At 43.6% G+C, this 18,182-nt stretch overlaps 1 protein-coding gene across 2 annotated transcripts in view; it reads left to right on the forward strand.

Annotated features, from left to right (window-relative positions):
- Positions 1 to 18,182, forward strand: part of DLGAP1 (DLG associated protein 1) — a 978,335-nt gene that overhangs the window by 133,696 nt on the left and 826,457 nt on the right. For both annotated transcript variants that reach the window (XM_029066588.2, XM_029066589.2), the window contains exon 2: positions 6,078 to 6,210. The gene's annotated coding sequence lies outside the window, so the exon portion shown is untranslated. The remainder of the gene's footprint in view (positions 1 to 6,077; positions 6,211 to 18,182) is intronic.

Consider the following 18,182-nt stretch of genomic DNA (forward strand, 5'->3'; position numbering starts at 1 on the left):
AGACAACAATTCAAGTAAACAGGTATCAATATGAGATGAATCGAGAAGCAGCGTGGCTCAGTGGAAAGAGCCCGGGAGTCAGAGGTCATGGTCTGACTTGGGAGTCAGAGGTCATGGGTTGGAATCCCGGCTCTGCCACTCATCAGCTGTGTGACTGTGGGCAAGTCACTTCACTTCTCTGGGCCTCAGTTCCCTCATCTGTAAAATGGGGATGAAGACTGTGAGCCTCACGTGGGACAGCCTCATCACCCTGTATCTACCCCAGCGCTTAGAACAGTGCTCTGCACATAGTAAGCACTTAACAAATACCAACCTTATCAATATAAATACATAGAATTATAGATATATACATATATACATAAATGCTGGGGGGTGGGGATGGGGGGAAGAGTAAAGGGAGTGGGTCGTGACTTGCCCGAGGTCACACAGCAGAGATTAGACCCCAGAGCCCTGACTTCCATGCACATGTTATTTCCACTGGGCTATGCTGCTATTCAGACTAGGAAACCAAGCCTAAACACATCCCTCTGAATAAAAGAAGTGAGGCTATACCCCTGATTAAGTATTTTCTTTACTACTACTAGCCACTAGCATGGTTCCAGGTAGGCCATACCCAAACCTGTATGGCGATGTGTTGGGAATCAGATTTCAGCAAAGAGCCAAGCATCGTTAGTCCATGCACATAACTTCCAAATCCCCTCACTTTATCACTGGTTCGCTTCCTTTGCAAGACCCAAATGCCATAAAGAGCTAACTCATTTAGGGCTGAAATAGAAAAGAAACCCATGAATAGAACAGGTTTATAAGCGGGCTTATTCCAGAGTTAACAGTTTTGCTTTGGGTTATGGAAAGAGCTAGCTCTCCTTCATATGCTGAGAATTGTTAACACCTTTAAATTATGTATTGAGTGTAATAGTTTGCCGTAGAGAATTCAGAAGACATACAGGGCCCTTTTAAAAGAAAAGGTTTCTCAATTTAACACCTCCAATCCCTTTCATTCATACTGAAAGGTGAAACTTTCTGTTTTATAAACGAATCAAATATTTCATATATCAGAGATCAAAATTCAGTTTTGCAACTGGAGTGAAATATTGAAGCAGGGGAAACGAGAGATAGAGAGAGAGTGTGTGTGTGTCAGGATAGACAGCGGATAATGTTGATGAGTTACAATGTTACTCCCCTCAAATTTTTGGTTTCTTGAGAGCAGGGCACTTGTTTACATTTCTCCTGCAAATCTTCTCTGGTACATGTTTCACCAGAGTTTGCCATCAGGAAATGATGATGATGGTGATGATGAAGGCAGGGCCAGGTGAACAAACTGTAAAGGAGGAATGCGATGCCTGTAATAGATGCTGTCGAGACTCCGCCCTTCCAGAGAGAATTTCTCCATTTCTTAGATCTGAAATTGCATTTGGTGCAACTGAATTTGGCTATTTGTGAGATAAGAGAAATAGATGGATAGACAGTTGGATACACAGATGGGTAGATGGAAGGACAAATAGGTGAATAGATAGATAGTTCTGTCTTAGATCTAAAATTAGTTGGTGCAATTGAATTTGAAAATTTGTGAGAAGGGGTGTATATCTCCACACATCTATAGTTATAAATGTAGAAAGATGCACAGCTCTCTCTCTCTTTTTATATCTATATTGTATGGTATTTTTTAACCACTTGCTTTGTGCCAGGCACTATACTAAAAGCTGAGATAGATTCAAATTAATCAGGTTGGACACAGTCTATGTCCCACATGAGGTCCTCATTCTTAATCTCCATTTTACACATGTGGTAACTGAGGCACAGAGACGTTAAGTTACGTGCCCAGAGTCACACAGCAGACAAGCGGTGGAGATGGGATTCTCTACACATAATCTACAGATATAGGATAATGTATGTGTCTTATATTCAAAGTTAACAACTCTGACAGTGACGTTCCAGTCAAAGGTCAATGGGGGACTCCTAGTCCTAACCACACCAAGCACACTCCTCCTCTTTAAGATCCTGGTGGGCGGGGATCCCGTCTACCAACTCTGTTGTAATTTCCCAAGTGCTTAATGGAGTGCTCTGCACACAGTAAGCACACAAATAACATTGACTGACTGATCAGTTTAAGCAGTTCTGCTCCCTAGAGAAGCAGCCTGGCGCAGTGGAAAGAGCACGGGCTTTGCAGTCAGGGCTCATGAGTTCGAATCCCAGCTCTGCCACTTGTCAGCTGTGTGACTGTGGGCAAGTCACTTCACTTCTCTGTGCCTCAGTTCCCTCATCTGTAAAATGGGGATTAAGACTGTGAGCCCCACGTGGCCCGACCTGATTCCCCTGCGTCTACCCCAGTGCTTAGAACAGTGCTCTGCACATAGTAAGCGCTTAACAAATACCAACATTATTATTACTATTATTATCATTTCAATTCCTAGGACATCCTAGTACCGTATTGACTTTTATTCATTCATTCATTCATTCGATAGTATTTATTGAGTGCTTACCATGTGCAGAGCACTGTACTGAGCGCTTGGAATGTACAAATGGGCAACAGACAGAGACAGTCCCTGCCCTTTGACGGGCTTACGGTCTAATCGGGGGAGACAGGCAGACAAGAACAATGGCAGTGAATAGAGTCAAGGGGAAGGACATCTCATAAAAACAATGGCAAATATGACTTTTATTAATAAGAGCGTAACATTGCCGACTCATATGCAGCTTGGGGTTAACTCTCCGGGACTTTTTCTGTTGCATTTGTATATGGCCCATCTTTCTCCATCCTGATTGTGCCCAAGGGTACCAGTGAAGTTCACCCTGTTTCCATAGCAACATTTCTGTCGTCAGTTTGGATTCCTGTCTTCCATTAAGTGGCCATCCATTTGCCTCTAACTGGACCATCTGATGCCCTGAGTGAGGCTGAGGGAGACAGCAAAAGGGTGTCTACTTGAGTGTCAACAGTGATCATGCTAGCTGGGAGCCCCATATGATAAAGAAACAGTGTGGGCTAATGGAAAGAACACAGATTTGGGAACCGGATGGCCTAGGTTCTCATCCCAGCTCGGCCACTTGCCTACAGTGTAATCTTTGGCAAGTCACTCATCTTCTCTGCGCCTCAGTTTCCTCATCTCTAAAATGAGGATTAAATATCTGTTTTCCCTCCTCCTTAAACTGGGAGCCCCTTGAGGGGCAGGGATTATGTCCAACCTGATTCTCTTGTATCTATCCCAGTACTTAGATCAGTGCTTGACAATAGTAAATTCCAACAAACGTCATCATCATCATCATTTTTATGACAATTATTCCGGATTCCTTGTAAATTTAATGAACCTGCCCACACTTCTTTCCTCCTGTTTACGAGTAAAGATACCTAATAGAACCGGTCTCAAGGAAGATAATGGTAATGATGATGATTGCATTTGTTAAGCACTTATTATGTGCTAGGCACTGTACTTAGCACTGGGATAGATACCTGATAATCAGGTTAAACACAGATCCTGCTACACAGGTTTCCCAATTTAAGCTGGAGGGAGAACAGCTATTGGATCTTCATTGATTAGGCAACTGATGCGTATAGAAAACGAGTGCCTTGCTCAGGTTCACACAGCAGGCAAGTGACGGAGGCGAGATTCGCCAGGCAGTCAATCGCGTTTACTCAGCCCTTATTATGTGCAGACCACCGTATTAAGAACTTGGGAGAATATGATATGACGATAAACAGACACATTCCCTGCCCAAAACAAGTTTATGGTTTAGAGATTAGAATTCCATCCCTCTAATCCCAGGCCTGTTCCACTGAACTATGTTGCTTCCCTGATTAAAGCAATATTATTATTATTATTATTATTAATGATAATAAAGCATGGGTCTTAGGGATGGCAAGACAGGGTCCCACCTAATGTGGCTGAGAAGTCCCCAGGCTCAGAGGGAGTAAGTAGGTGGGGAGATCCCCTATATTTGCAGGAGAGAAGCAAGGCAGTGGCTTATCTCCTCACCTGTCCTCTCCGCTCTATGTCCTGCCCCCAAAACCATGGAGGTGAGGGAAAATTTAGGCGGTGAGGTCTGTAAGGCCCTGACTCCGCTAACCACTGAGCGTGTCCATGCCTGCAGTTATTATCCATTGCCAGTGATGGGGACGGCTGGCCAGAGGCACAAACCCAACACTGCTTCACCCAACAGAGAAGCAGCATGGCTTAGTGGCGAGAGCCCGGGCTTGGAAGTCGGAGGACTTGGGTTTGAATCCCGGCTCCGCCACATACCAGCTGTGTGACTCTGGGCAAATCACTTCTCTGGGCCTCAGTTTCCTTATCTGGAAAATGGGCATTAAGTCTGTGAGCCCCCCATGGGACAACTTGTTACCTTGTATCTACCCCAGTGCTTAGAACAGTGCTTGCTACGTAGTAAATGCTTAACAAATACCATTAAAAAAACCATTCTCAGTCAATTGTCTTTAAGAAAAATAATGATAATAATATTAATGGTATTTGTTAAATGCTTACTATGTGCCAGGCATTGTACTAAATGCTAGGGTGGATACAGCAAATTGGGTTGGACACAGCCCCTGTCCCAAAAGGGGCTCACAGTCCCAATCCCCACTTTACTGAAGAGGAAACTGAGGCATAGAGAAGTGAAGTGATTTGCCCAAGGTCGCTCAGCACAGTGACAGAGCTGAGATTAGGACCCGCTGACTCCCAGGCCCGTGCTCTGTCCACTACGCCATGCTTTATTGACCACTTACTATGTTCAGAGCACTTTGCCGAGCAGCACTCGGGAGATGTAAAAGAATTGGTAGACATGATTCCTGCCGTCACACCAGGTGTGAAAGCTGGAGCCCAGCAATCTCACAAATGGTCTCTGACCACATGCACACATACACAACACACACAACACCCACACAGACACACACACACACACAACACCTTTGCATCCCCACCCTGGGACCAGAGATCAGCCTCTTTGTGTCAACAGTCCTGAGGCATTAAACATGTCTGATGTGGGTGGATGAGCTTGCCCCCAGGGCAGAGGAGTAACTTTAGGGGGAAGACAGCAGCAAGGGGAAATCCAGGAGACGACTCTAATTCAGTAACACACTGTCCGATGTCATAATAATTGTGGTATTTGTCAAGCACTTACTATGTGCCAGGCAGCGTACTGAGCGCTGCGGTGGATACGAGTAAATCGGATCAGACACGATCCTTGTCCCGCAAGGGGCTCCCAGTCTTAATCCTCTTTTTACCGATGAGGTAACTGAGGCACGGATAAGTTGAGTGAATTGCCCAAGGTCATACTGCAGAAGATCGACGGAGCTGGGATTCGAACCCATGACCTTCTGACTCCCGGGCCCATTTTCTATCCACTGTGATATAGCTCCCTTAGAGTTGCTCATGCCCCTTTTCCCATTACTACATTTTGTAGGTTTGGAGTCCGTGTGTTCAAGCGGAAGCCATTCTCGTTGTGATTAATTTGGGAATCCGGAGTCTCAATTGCTTTCAAGTTTCCCATATTATCCTTTGGGGAATGAAAAATCACTAGCGGGTTTGAAGCTGTCATTTCCTATCCTGCAGTCACATGATCAGCCAGTGGCTCCCTTTATCTCTTAAAATAAACAAGCAACAGGAGAGCTGAAACAGTTCTCATTTCCAGAAAAAATATAATAATAATAATAATAATGTTGGTATTTGTTAAGCGCTTACTATGTGCAGAGCACTGTTATAGCGGGTAGCTGGTCTTGCTCTCCGCAGGACCCCTACCATCTTCAGTCTCTGTTGAACCGTCCCTTAGTGAACAGAAAAACCATTTTGCTCTGTGTCTCTGTCCAGCCAACAGGGGCAGGAATTCACGTTAAAGACTCCTGCTTCAGCTTTAACTTGCTTTGATATGTTTTGACATTTGAGGCTGCTAGATCAAAACAGGTTCTACACAACTAAGATTTGAGAGAGAAAAATGGTCAGGAAGGTCACTTGGATTCTCATTTAAGCAGATGAGGGTCAGGCAGGTTCATGTAAATAGTTTTTCGAAGGGAAAAGAACAGCGGGAAAAATCGCCAACGGGAATGACTGCAACAATAGATTTACGAACTCTTATTGTCTATTTTTGTACTTTAGGGATTCACCGTGTGAAAGAAATGCATTGGGTTGTCCAGCGGTTTTAATTGCACCTATCTTCAGCTTTCTGCATCACCTTGTTCAGACTCAGCACAAAGTTAATGGAGCTCTCCGTGAAGTACCGCTGAAATCGGTAAGCACGTGAAGCATGGTTCTTCTCTACTTCATTATATATGGTGGAGTGGCCTATTGTGACATTTCTGCCCTGCTGTAAATTTGGAATTGAAGAGGCCTAAGGGGTGTGAGATTTGGAGGAAAACAAGGTAGAATGTTGAGAGACTGTAAAGGTACTAGCTTTTTCAGTGTTTTATCGCGTCGGGAGGCAAGGAGGTTTCCGTCTCTATCCTGACGAGATTGAATAGACAACAATCTGTCCTAGGTGGTTGAATTATTCATGTCCTTGCAGGCAGAGACAAAGATGGAGGGGGTGGGGGGCTGGTGGATTATATCTCTGCTTCTCTCAGACAGAATTGTCTCTGTGAACTCCTGAACGGCATGAACTGATTCTGTGCCAGTGGAATTCCACTCTAACTTAATGCGAGTTCACAAAGTCGCATGATCTGGCTGGTCATTCTCTATCTACTAAAGATGCATGGCAGTGGAATCAAGGGACACCCCCCAGTGTTTGTGGTAATTTCTTTATTTATGGTATTTGTTAAGTGTTTACTATGTGTCAAGCACTGTTCTAAGCACTGGGGCAGCTACCAGTTTTTCAGGCCGCACACAGTCCCTGTCCTACATGAGATTCGCAGTCTCAGTATGAGGGTGAACAGGCATTAAATCCTCATTTTCCATTTAGTTGAGAAAACCTAGGCACAGATAAGTTAGATGACTTTCCCAAGGTCACACGGCAGGCAAGTGGCAGAGTTGGAATTAGATCCCAGGTCTTCTGACCTCTATTGTTTGGCTCTATTTGCCAAATAGGACACTTTCATTAATTCTGCAACCCTTTGTTTCACCACGAATGCGATTTTCAAGGTTGAAATATTATTTACCCGTATTGTACTTTCCCAAGCGCTCAGTACAGTGCTCTGCACACAATAAGTGCTCAGTAAATACGATCGAATGAATTTACTTGGCAAGGTTTGCCCATTTGTTGAACATATTAAATTAGCACCGTGGGTTTTTATGGTCAATAGCGGTAGCACCAGTAATATTTAGTGTGTTTACTGAGTGTAGAGCACTGATTTAAGCACAGGATAAGGATAAACAGATTAAAACTGGACATGAAACCTGTCCCTTAAGGGGCTCACAATCCAAGAATAATTGATTTAGAGGCTGCCCTATACTGGGGTGAATGCATGTGGGTTGCTTCTTGTTGATCGATTCAGTCAGTGTTTCACCTATGTTTTTCTGGCTATTTTCAGGATATCCTCTCTGTGATCTCTATTGACAGGGTTGTGACTGAACTGATCGTGCCAGAATCAGAACATTGTACTCACTACAGAACAGCATATATTATGAAGTCAGTGGTTTTTAGAATCTGTTATTCGAACTTTGAGATTTATTAAATCAGTCAATCAATCAGTGGTCTTTACAGAGTGCTTACTATATGCAGAGCATTGCATTAAGTGCTTGGGATAGTAAAATACAGGAAAATTAGCAGACACGTTCACTGCCCATAACCAGATTATGGTCTGGGGGGAGACAGACATTAATAGCAATGAAGAAGTGATTTATAATATATAATCTGAAGATATGTACATAGGTGATGTGGGTTTAGGGAAGGGGTGAATATCAAATGTCCAAAGGTCATGGATCCAAGGGAGAGTTGACACAGAAGGGAGAACGAGCCACGGAAAAGAGGGTTAAATCAGGGAAGGCCTCCTGGAGGAGCTGTGAGCTTAAGAATGCTATTTGAAGGTAGAGAAGCAGCGTGGCTCAATGGAAAGAGCACGGGCTTTGGAGTCAGAGGCCATGGGTTCGAATCCCCGCTCTGCCACTTGTCAGCTGTGTGACTGTGGGCGAGTGACTTAACTTCTCTGTGCCTCAGTTCCCTCATCTGTAAAATGGGGATTAAGACTGTGAGCCCCACGTGGGACAACCTGATTACCCTGTGCCTACCCCAGCGCTTAGAACAGTGCTCCGCACATAGTAAGCGCTTAACAAATACCAACATTATTATTATTAGAGTGAGTGGTGATCTGGCGTATACAGATGGAGAGGGAATTCTGGCCCAGGGGAAGGATGTGGGAAAGGGGTCGATGGGGAGATAGATGAGATCAGGGCACAGTGAATAAGCTGACGCTAGTGGATCAGAATGTGTGGGCTGGGCTGTAGTAGGAGATCACTGAAGTGAGGTAGGACGGGATGAAATGAATCAGTGTTTTAAAGCTAATGGTAAGGTGTTTCTGTTTGATGTAGAGGTAGATGGCCAGCCATTGGAGGTTCTTGAGGAGTGGGAGACATGGACTGAACAGTTCATATAGTCTTCTTCCTTTCTATTGTATGGATTGATTTTTTAAAAATTTTGTTTTGTTCAGCTTGTAACCTGTGTTTCTAATAGGGTGCTATGCTTTATAGCATATTGCGCGTTGGACTTTCAAATGCGATATGATAAGGAAAATTGGTTTGCAAGTTCCATTGCATAAAATGATCAAGCTGGCTGCAGGGATGACTGCCACTAAGAGAACCCCAAACAGATTAATCAATTGATCAGTCGGTGGTATCTAGTGAAGGCCTACTGTGTGTGGAGCACTGTACTGAGCTCTTGGGACAGTACGAAAAAACAGAGTTGGTAAATATGTTCCCTGGCCACAGTGAGCTAACAGTCTAGAGAGGGCAGCAGACAGATGGGTAGCTCTTCAATTCTTGGATACCTTTGAAGCCTTAAGGTCGGAGCGGTGTGAGGGAACCAGGCCCGACCTGAAAGTCCCAAACCTGAGGACGGGATGTTTGGGCAGAATGAGAACTGCTTAGGTGAGATTGAGCTTGGCCATCCTGCCCATTTCTAGGATGAGCTTTGGACCTGCACAAGCTCAGTTGACCACTGGCCCTCTGGGACTATGACATCCAGCTGTCCATGAGCCTCTTCCAATTCAGTAAATTCTCATTCCTGGCCCGGTTCGGCTTTTGTAAGCCAGAACGTGCGTTGAACTCTGAACCGGTTCTCGGTTAGGCCCTGTCTGACTGAATTACAGACTTCCAGTCGGGGCAGGGCTCTAAGCAGTGAGATAAGACTAAGCCCCACCCTTTTTCTTCAGCTCCCCCTCCCCTCCCCATCGCCGGACTTATCCCTTTCCTCTATCCCCCTCCCCGCCCCACAGTACTTTACATATCTATAATTCTATTTATAATTAATGCCTGTTTCCTCATTTTGATGTGTACTTATCTATAATCCTATTTATCTATATTGATGCTACTGATGCCTGTTTACTTATTTTGATGTCTGTCTCCCCTCTTCTAGTCTGTGAGCCTGTAGCAGGCAGAGATTGTCTTTGTTGCTGAATTATACTTTCCAAGCGCTTAGTACAGTGCTCTGCACACAGTAAGTGCTCAATAAATACGATGGAATGAATTCATTTTCACAGTTCTTTAAGCTCTTTCAGTGTTTAGCAGTGCTTTGCCAGTGTTCTTCTCTCTTCCTGTAGTAAAATCCCTTTTTGACTTGTAGTTTTGCCTTAGTGAAGAAGTAAAAGCCTCCGTCCGGACACTAGCACTCAATGCACTTGAACCTATTCTTTCTTTCTAAAGGTCTCTACTTAGCACCCGAATTCCGTACTGTTTGAAATATGATAAAGGATGGGATCTGATAACTTTTTTGTTTTCAAAACACGATATGAGATTGTCAGGGAATACACAGAAGAAGAAAATGACAAAGTCCTGGTCCTTGAGGAACTCACCATTTAATACAAGAAACAAGCAAACCTTAACACCAAACAAGCTTCGATTAAGTCCCAGAGGGAATGAACTGAAATATTTCCAAGTCCTCCTTTAGAAGAACTTCTGTTTAGTTCCATGGCTTTTCGTCTTTGCTCTTAGGGCTCCAGACGTGTTTGATTCTCCAGTTAAGTTTCTCTATTTGATGGTTATGGAGAATATATGTATATATTTAGGTGTTTGTTGATAATCTTTCAGTGGACGTTCCTTTCTAACACGCCAGTTAGAATTTCTTAAAATTTAAGGAGGAATTGAGTACCAACTCTCAATTGTGCTGATTCAATTTCTAATATCAATCATATTTATTGAGCACTTACTGTGTGCCAAGCACTGTACTCAGCGATTGGGTGAGTAAAATATAACAGACACATTCCCTGGTCACAATGAGCTTATAGTCTATAGCGGGAGAGAGACGTTATTAAAAGGATAAATGGCGGATACGTACGTAAATGCCATGGGGCTGAGGGAGTGGTGAATGAACGGAGCAAATCGAAGCAACACAGAAGTGAATGGGAGAAAAAGAAATGAGGAGTTAATCAGGGAAGGCCTCTTGGAGGAGCTGTGCCTTCGATAAGGGTTTGAAGGTGGGGAGAGTAATATTCTGTCAGATATGAAGCGGGAAGGCATGCCAGGCAGCAGGCTGGGGACGAGAAGTCAGTAGCAAGATAGATAATATTCATTTCAACCTGAAGTGGCCAGCCAAAGCCATATTCTAACCTCATGAATGAGAGGCTCCATGAATTATTGAGTGGAAGGAGGGCATCTTCAGTTGTCTCGAGAATTTTTCCAGGAATCACTGTGATATTATGTCCCTTTCTAATAATAGCTCCTTGGTCATAGAAGAGTTAAATGCTTCTGTCTTTATCAATGGCCTGACTATATACAGATGAAAAGTATGTCAACGGTATTTCCTATACATTAAGTCCTTGGCCTATCTCAAATTCATTAAGGAAAATTAGTGTTCAATGGAGTTAGCGTATCCTCTGGGCTCAAAGCCAAATATGTGACAGAAAGCAAGTAGTGTAGTTGAACCATTCCACCGAATAGTTCACAAGCAAGCACGGCCCTGAAAAATCACTTTGTGGTCATTAAGACACCTGAACACACTTAGCATCAACCTTTATGGTCAGTAAAATTGATTTCTAGACCCTCTAAAACTAAAGGATTATGGTCATGATCAGATATGTACGATAATGAAATATATGACGATAAAATAGCGTATTATAAGGGCAGTCAGAATTTTCTTTTTTTCTTTTTGGAAATTAAGACATGTTTCACTGGGCTGATCCACTTTCTTCTTCTCATTGCTGAATACAGTAGATCGTGATTCGATTGACAACATGGCAGAACATCCAGTGCAAGAGCTTTTTCCTCTTGAAGTGTGTATCATTCCGTATTTAGATGATATTTGCATAATAGTATACTATTGTTTAGATGAAACTAGGGCTTCCGAAAGCAGATTTGGTTTACCATCAGCAGATTCTAAGAAACCCTTTCTTGATTCGATATTCTTTTCAACCCTTTCCCTGCTGAACCTTTCGTGATTGCATAACCCTTCCGCTTCTTTCCCAACTTTTCCTACTTCCTTTGGGAGTGAAGAAATGAGATGTGAACTCTGGGTTTTCTTGGAGATTAAAAAAATCCCCTACACTCTCTGAGGGCAGGAATACTATTTCTATCATATTCTCCCAAGCCTTTAATGCAGTAATAATGATAATAATTGTGATAATTGTGCCTACCGTGTGCCAAGCACTGTTCTAAGCACTGGGGTAGATACGAAGTAATCAGGTTGGATACAATTCCTGTCCTACATGGGGCTCACCGTCTCAATCCCTGTTTTACAGATGAGGTAACTGAGGCCCAGAGAGGTCAAGTGACTTGACCAAGGTCACACAGCAGACGGGTGGCGGAGCCGGAATTGGAACCCTTGACCTCGGACTCCCAAGCCCATCCTCTTGCCACTAGGCCATGCTGCTTTTCCCAGTATTCAGGACACAGGAGACACTCAATAAATACTACTGACTCCTTCATATATTCATTCAATAGTATTTATTTATTTCATTCAATAGTATTTATTGAGCACTTACTATGTGCAGAGCACTGTACTAAGTGCTTGGAATGTACAAATCGGTAACAGATATATATATATGTACATATATATATATATAGGTAATGTTGGTATTTGTTAAGCGCTTACTATGTGCAGAGCACTGTTCTAAGCGCTGGGGTATAGAGGGTAATCAGGTTGTCCCACGAGGCTCACAGTCTTAATCCCCATTTTACAGATGAGGTAACTGAGGCACAGAGAGGTTAAGTGACTTGCCCACAGTCACACAGCTGCCAAGTGGAAGAGAAGGGATTCGAACTCATGACCTCCGACTCCCAAACCCATGCTCTTTCCACCGAGCCATATATACATATATATGTATGTATATATATATATATATATATATATAAAAAAACACTTAAGCACTTCAAAACTTACCCCGGCCCCACAGGACTCATGTAAATATTCTTATACTCTACTATTTCCCCTAACGGTAATATATTTTAACGACAGTCTCCCCCTGTAGAATGTAAGCCCCTTGTCGACAGGGATCTCATCCAGTAACTCTGTTGTACTTTCCTGACTGCTTAGTACAATGCTCTGCACACAGTAAACCCTCGATAATGTGAAGCGGTGTGGCTCAAGTGAAGCAGCATCGTTTAGTGGAAAGAGCACGGGCTTGGGAGTCAGAGGACGTGAGTTCCAAACCCGGCTTTGCTACTAGTTTGCTGTGTTACCTTGGGCAAGACACTTAATAATAATAATTATGGTATTCGTCAAGTGCTTACTATGTGCCAAGCACTGTTTTAAACGCTGGGGTAGATATAGGATACTCAGGTTGTCCCAACGTATGGCTCACATTTTTAATCCCCATTTTACAGATGAGGGAACTGAGGTCCAGAGAAATGACGGGACTTGCCCAAGGTCACACAGCACAAAAGTGATGGAGCTGGGATTAGAACCCACGTTCTCTGATGCCAAGCTCGTGCTCTTTCCACTAAGCCACGCTCCTTCAACTTAACTTCTCTATCCCTCAGTGACCTCATCTGTAAAATGGAGATTAAGACTGTGAGTCCCATGTGGGACAACTTGACGACCTCATATCTACTCCAGCGCTTCAAACACTTAGTACATTGCTCTGCCCACAGTAAGCGCTCAATAAATATGATTGAATGAATGAATGAACGCTGCTTGCCACATAGTAAGCACTTCATAAATACCATAATTATTATAATTATTAATAAAGCCCACTGACTGGGTAATTGATTCTATCCTCTGTACTACCACGTTGAGTCTGAGAAAATGACACAGTCTATATTAGCCTTGGTGAAAACGGTTATTGAAAATCCCAAATCCTGGGAATAATCTATACTGCTTTTGGGTCGTCGGATATTCTCGACAAGTATCCATTCTGGCAGATGTGATAAATCTTGTCAATCACAAAGTGGTATATTGTGTCTGAAAGCTCATTCCTTCCGAAATACTCCTTTCAGACAGTAATCAATCAATCACTCAATTTTATTGAGCTAATTATCATAATGATAATAATAATCGTGATATTTGTTAAGCACTTACTATGTTCCAATCACTGGTCTAAGCTCTGGTACAAGATAATCGGATTGGACCACATCTCCGTCCCACACAGAGCTCCCAGTTTTAATGTCCATTTTAAAATTAGCTAACTGAGACAAGGAGAATAATAATAATAATAATGTTGGTATTTGTTAAGCGCTTACTATGTGCCGAGCACTGCTCTAAGCGCTGGTTGTCCCACATGAGACCCACAGTCTTAATCCCCATTTTCCAGATGAGGTCACTGAGGCATCGAGAAGTGAAGTGACTTGCCCAAAGTCACACAGCTGACAGGTGGCGGAGCCAGGATTAGAACCCATGACCTCTGACTCCTAAGCCCGGGCTCTCTCCACTGAGCCACGTTGCTTCTCTTAAGTTAAGTGACGTGGCCAAGGTCTCACAGCAGACAAGTGGCAGAGCCGGCATCGGAACCCACAATCTTCTGCCTCTCAGACCTGTGCTCTACCCACTAGGTAATGCTGCTTTTCTGCTTCTCTTGCTGCTTAAGGCGTGCAGGGCACTGTACTAATCGCTTGGGAGACTACAGTATAACAGAGTTGGTAGACATGTTCTCAGTAATAATAATAATGTTGGTATTTGTTAAGCGCTTACTATGTGCAGAGCACCGTTCTAAGCGCTGAGGTAGATACAGGGTAATCAGGTCGTCCCACGTGAGGCTCACGGTTAATCCCCATTTTACAGATGAGGTAACTGAGGCCCAGAGAAGTGAAGCGACTTGCCCACAGTCACACAGCTGACAGGCGGCAGAGCCGGGAGTCGAACTCATGACCTCTGACTCCGAAGCCCAGGCTCTTTTCCGCTGAGCCACGCTGCTTCCCAATACAGTACACAAGGAGTTTACAGCCAGGGGGGTAGATGACATTAAAATAAATTACAGATATTTTATAAGTGCAGTGGGGCTGAGGAGGGGTGAGTAAAGCATACAAATCCGAGTGCAGCGATGCAGAAAGGGAGAGGGAGTACTGAAGCAGTGAAGGCTAGTGGAAAATAATAATGTTGGTATTTGTTAAGCGCTTACTATGTGCAGAGCACTGTTCTAAGCGCTGGGGGAGATACAGGGTCATCAGGTTGTCCCACGTGAGGCTCACACTTAATCCCCATTTTCCAGAGGAGGTACTCATTCAGGCACAGAGAAGTGAAGTGACTCGCCCACAGTCACACAGCTGACAAGTGGCAGAGCCGGGAGTCGAACCCATGACCTCTGACTCCGAAGCCCGGGCTCTTTCCGCTGAGCCACGCTGCACGGGCCTGGGAGTCAGCGGACCTGGGCTCTATTCCCTGCTCTGCCACTTCCTTGCTGTGAGACCTTGGACGAGTCACTTCACTTCTCTGTGCCTCACTGACCTCATCCGTAAAATGGGGATTAAAACTGTGAGCCCCATATGGACAGAGACTATGTCCAACCGGATTATCTTGTAACTACTCCAGAGAATAGTACAGTGCTTTACGCAAAGTGAGCTCTTAACAAATATCGTTATTCCTGTAATCATAATTAGGGGAAATGAGGGCTTAAGTTGGGGAAAGCCCCTTGGAGGAAAGGTGATTTTAATAAGGATTTGAAGGTGGAGAGAGCGATGGTCTCTTGGATACGAAGCGGGAGGGAACTTCAAGTCGGGGCAGGATGTGGGCAAGGAGTCAGCCGTGGGATAGATGAGATTGAGGTACAGTGAGTAGGTTGGCATTAGAGGAGTGGAATGATCATTTGGGGATGTAGTAGGAAATCAGTGAGGTTAAATAGGAGGAAGCAAAATAGGCTTTGGTGTTTTAAAGCCAAATGGTAAGGAGTTTCTGTGTGATATGGAGGTGGATGGAAGCAGCAGAGCATAGTGGAAACTGCCCGGACCTGGGAATCAGAAGACTTGGGGTTCTAATCATTCACTCATTCATTCATTCATTCACTAGTATTTATTGAGCGCTTACTATGTGCAGAGCACTGTAGTAAGCGCTTGGAATGTACAGATCGGTAACAGAGACAGTCCCTGCCCTCTGACTGGCTTACAGTCTAATCGGGGGAGACGGACAGACGAGAACAGTAGCAATAAATCCTAGCTTTTTGTCTGCCCGGTGACCCTGTGGAAAGAGCATGGGCTTGGGCGTCAGAGATTGTCGGTTCTAATCTTGGCTCCACCACTTAGCTGTGTGACTTTGGACAAGTAACTTAACTTCTCTGTGTTTCAGTTACCCCATCTGTAAAATGGAGATTAAGACTGCGAGCCCTATGTGGAACAACCTGATTACCTTGTATCTACCCCAGTGCTTAGAACAGTGCTTGGCACATAGTGAGTGCTTAACAAATACCATTATTATTATTACTGTTATTATTAAGTCACTTGACCTCTCCGGGCCTGAGCTCCCTCATCAGCAAAATGGGGATTACATTTATTATTATTATTATTATTATTAAGTCCCTTGACCTCTCTGGGCCTGAACTCCCTCATCTGCAAAATGGGGATTGAATATCTGTTCTCCTTCCTTCTCATACTGTCAGTCCCATTTAGGACCTGATCATCGCATATCAACCGCAATGCTTAGTACAGTGTTGGACACACAGTGCTTAACAAGTACCATTATTATTATGGGCGACCTCTGGAAGTTCTTGAGAAGTGGGAAAACATGGACTGACTTTTTTTTTAATAAAAATAGTCTCAACGTACCCTGTGGCAGAGAGTGATTTAGGAAATCATCATTGTCTGAAGTAAAACAACATGAATGCCTTTCTTGTACACATGTATATACAAAAATCTGAGCCCAGTAGACTTGAACTGATATCCTTTTGAATAATAACGATGGTATTTGTTAAGTGCTTACTACATGCCAGGCACGGTACTAAGCGCTGGGGTGAATACAAGCAAATCAAAGTGGATACAGTCCCTGTCCCGCACCCATTTTACAGATAAGGTAACTGAGGCATAGAGAAGAGAAGTGACTTGTCCAGGGTCACACAGTAGACAAGTGGTGGAGCCGGGATTAGAACACATGTCCTTCTGACTTCCAGCCACATGCTCTATCCACTGTGCCATGCAATTTGAACATGAACATTTGAATTTGAACATGTTCAAATTGAACATTTGAACAATTTGAACAATTTGACCTCCTCAATGGGGTCTAATTTCATGCTTTTTCCAGTAGTAGGAGAGCAGTACTATCCCATTTTTTGATAGCAATGAATTGACTCTTTTTGCTAGGATAGCCTCAACCTCCATTATGAACCTTTTCTGTCCCATTCCAAATTAGATTTATTTTTCCTTTCTTGATTTCAGATTTATTTTCAACAGTACCTGGTAATCTCTTCTCTTTGTGGTCTGCGTGTACGTGTGCATTAAAATTGTGTCTGCAAACACTCATACGCACATTTATAATGCACATAGAGACCCCAAGATACTGTTGAAAATATCTGAATTGTATGTACAACAATATTTAATGGAAAATTTTAGAAAATGTGGACTGTGCCCGACCTGCTCATTGTTTATCCACCAGTGTGCTTAAGGCAGGGGTTGGCCCATAGTAAGTGCTTAACATTATTGTTTTGGACCTCAGATTTCCACGATATGGTAAAAGCGGAACCTGCTTTGTCCATGCTCACTTACACCCTAAATCCCAAAACACTTTGGTCTCAGCCCTTTGAACTTGGATCTTTTGGCTCAGATGAAATACCTTGAGTCTCACTCCTCATGTTACATATTTTACCTCCTCTTTTCAAGCCAGGAGCTCTCTCTGCCTCTCTCTGTCTCTCTTTCTTTTAGTCCATTATTGCTTACACTTGTAGTAGCTTGAGGTTACCATTGCAAGTAGGACAAGTAGTGTTCTGCGTTGAGAATAATAATAATAATTGGGGTATTTATTAAATGCTTACTATGTGCCAGGCATTGTACTTACTAAGCGCTGCGGTGGATACAAGCAAATCAGATTGGACACAGGATCTGTCCCACATGGGGCTCACGGTCTTAATCCCCATTTTTCAGATGTAGAAAATGAGTTATGGAGAAGTTAAGTGACTTGCCCAAGGTCACACAAAAGACAAGTGGCGGAGGCAGGATTTGAATCCAGGGCCTTCTGACTCCCAGGCCTATGCTTGTTCCACTGAGGCACCTGAAGCAGCGTGGCTCAGTGGAAAGAGCACGGGCTTGGGAGTCAGAGGTCATGGGTTTGAATTCCGGCTCCGCCGCTTGTCAGCTGTATGACTGTGGGCAAGTCACTTAACTTCTCTGTGCCTCAGTTACTTCATCTGTAAAATGGGGATTAAGACTGTGAGTCTCACGTGGGACAACCTGATTACCCTGTATCTACCCCAGAGCTTAGAAGAGTGCTTTGCACATAGTAAGCGCTTAACAAATACCAACATTATTATTATTATTATTATTACCTGGGGCGGTGATGACTATTAGACCTGTAGGCTGTAAGCTCTTTATGGGCAGGGAATGTCTCTGCTAATTCTGTTGTAGCATACTCTTCCAAGGCCTTAAAACAGTGCTCTGCGTCTAGTAAGTGCTCACTAAATATGATTGATTGATTAGTGATAAAGAATGTAAGTTCATCTCTAGGATATAAGCTCCTCTCCAGACTGTAAACTCAGGGAAGGTGTCTGC

Source organism: Ornithorhynchus anatinus, chromosome 5 (genome assembly GCF_004115215.2).
Source record: "Ornithorhynchus anatinus isolate Pmale09 chromosome 5, mOrnAna1.pri.v4, whole genome shotgun sequence".
Classification (NCBI taxonomy): Eukaryota; Metazoa; Chordata; class Mammalia; order Monotremata; family Ornithorhynchidae; genus Ornithorhynchus; species Ornithorhynchus anatinus.